Source organism: Octopus bimaculoides, chromosome 8 (assembly GCF_001194135.2).
Source record: "Octopus bimaculoides isolate UCB-OBI-ISO-001 chromosome 8, ASM119413v2, whole genome shotgun sequence".
In the NCBI taxonomy this organism is placed as follows: Eukaryota; Metazoa; Mollusca; class Cephalopoda; order Octopoda; family Octopodidae; genus Octopus; species Octopus bimaculoides.
In genome coordinates, this window is record NC_068988.1 from 72500021 (window position 1) to 72502758 (window position 2738).

The 2738-nt window shown below is 42.3% G+C and overlaps 1 protein-coding gene across 2 annotated transcripts in view; it reads right to left on the bottom strand.

Annotated features, from left to right (window-relative positions):
- Positions 1-2738, bottom strand: part of LOC106872647 (integrin beta-3) — an 82904-nt gene that overhangs the window by 79163 nt on the left and 1003 nt on the right. The gene's annotated exons all lie outside the window — the stretch shown is intronic.

Genomic DNA, 2738 nt, shown 5'->3' on the forward strand with positions numbered 1-2738 from the left:
GACAGACAGACAGACAGACAGACAGACAGACATGCGTACGTACATACAGACAGACAGACATGCATACAAACACATATATACATACCTGCAAACATATATGCATACTGACAGACTGACAGATATACAAACAGGCATACAAACATAGATATATACATACATACACGCATCCACACATACGCACGCACACACACACACACACACACACACACATATCAGATGTGAACAGTGTGTGACAAGGGAAGCCCTTTGAATTTACAAGTACCATTCATTTCTGTCTCTTCACTTACAGCTCTTATCTAAGAAAATCTCTACAGGTGAAAGCACGTCCTTAACATAACTAGAACCATAATCCAACGACTGGTCCATCTCTTCAGGATTAGGATGCTCATGTGAAGCCCATACATACACGCATGTATACATACATACATACATACATACATCACTGAAACTATAAGAATCTGTAAAACTTTCCAGTTTATCATTTAAGTATTTATGAGCATTCTAGACATGCAATTATATGTATGAGAAAACATACATAAAACAAAACACAAAGCTGTACATATACATACATGCATACATACATACATACATACATACATACATACATACATACAAAAATACCCTGTTGATGTTGTTGAATTTCCAATAAAGGAGCCTTGGATCTTGGTTAAAAACTGACTCTTTCTCTATTGGCAAGAAATCTTGAAATAAGACTTGAGTAATGACATACATACAAAGCTCATGAGTCCCACAATTGAGTATTGCTCTTACATATGAGATGGTGCTGCTACTGCATGCATTCCCATTCAAGACAGTATCTAGAAAATGACCACCCGGCTGATCGACATTCTAATTCATATACATGTCTCTTACCTCTGCCTTTTTTATTGCTATTACAAGGTGTTGGGGCTAAATTTGACAGTTTGCATTAGAAGTAAAGAAAACACGTTATTCCATTAAAAAATAAATGTATTTTAAAAAATCAAAACATATCAACTGGATTATGGTTGAGAGAGAACAGAGTATTGAAAGTAGTACCACGGTCTCAAGATGACTCCGAAACTTGATGTGTGCCTTGAAAGATCTTTGAACACCTTTTTTATCTTGGCCACCAGTTTAGCCTTGGTCTTGCAGGCAGAATGGTTGGTGTCTTTCTCAACTGCATCCCATACATAATAATTCATGGGATTACAATCAGGAACATTAGGAAGCCAGAAATTGGGGTTGATGAAGTAACAGAAATTCTCTGACAACCACTTCTGACTGTTTCCGGAGATGTGATATGGAGCCAAACCATGCTGTCACACATATGGCCTTCCAGTAGCAACTCCCTCCAGCAAGGGACTAATCACAATTTTCTGCAGCTCCACGAAGCCTGATTTTAGCCTAAAACCCGGTGCAAAGTTGTGTAGCGGCATGATGTCACCCTCACTGGAGACTCATCCAAAGACGATCACAATTTGGAGGAACTTAGTTAACATGATACATGGGACATCACATGTAGTGCAGGTAAACCACCAGCTGTTCTGGGTGTTGCGCAACTGGTCCTGACAGAATTTTTCCTCTGCGAAGAACCAGGTTATCTCCGGCTCAACAAGATGCCTCAGCTTGTTTAGGAGCTTCTTTGCCTCCATCAAGCGGTTCTCCTTCGCCTTGGTTGTCAGAATTTGCCTCTTGCACCGTTTGTACGAGTGGTAAGCTAAGGTCCTCATTCAGGGCCAGGTTCATGGTGGCGACTCCAACACACATCTCTCTCGCCAAAACCCGGATTTCTTTACTTGGATTTTCCATCACCTTGCCCTGCAGTTATTGGAGGTGTTCCGGTCTGTGGATGCAATCAGAACATCTGGTACATCCTTTCCTGTTGGCAACGGCTTCGTAGTCTCCGATGCAGCTGTCCATGTCACATCTTACAGTGTCTACAGGGTATTGAGCAGCAATCATGTAGATACATGGCACGTCGATAGCTTATGACGCAGTTAACTCTTTTCCAGCATTCAGATGGCTTTCAGTCCTTCGTATTAGTTACCTTTTTCTCAACTATAGCCGTTGACCGTTCATCAACACATGAAGCTCTTACTGAAAAAAAACAGGACACAAAAACTGTCAAATTTATCCCGAACACCCTGTATAATACCCCTGCTCCTCCCTTGTTCATTCCTCTTCCACTCAGGCACTCCTGACTCACTCCCCTCTCCTACTTTCAATACCCTCGTTAAATCCAATTCGTAAAGTCCTTCCGTCACAGAACGTTTACTTATGTCCTTCCTGTAGGTGTTAACTTATATTCGATCAAGAGAAACATTAATAGCCTCAACCTTTCCAGTCTAAGAGGGCCTGCGGAAACCATGGGTACTACGCTTCCCCTCATACACAGCAAGTTGTATGTATGTTTGTATGTATGTATGTATGTATGTGTGGAGGCGCAATGGCCCAGTGGTTAGGGTGGCGGACTCGCTGTCATAGGATCGCGGTTTCGATTCCCAGACAAGGCGTTGTGAGTGTTTATTGAGCGAAAACACCTAAAGCTCCACGAGGCTCCGGCAGGGGATGGTGGTGAACCCTGCTGTACTCTTACACCACAACTTTCTCTCACTCTTACTTCCTGTTTTTGTTGTGCCTGTAATTCAAAGGGTCAGCCTTGTCACACTGTGTCACGCTGAATATCCCCGAGAACTACGTTAAGGGTAGACGTGTCTGTGGAGTGCTCAGCCACTTGCACGTTAATTTCACGAGTA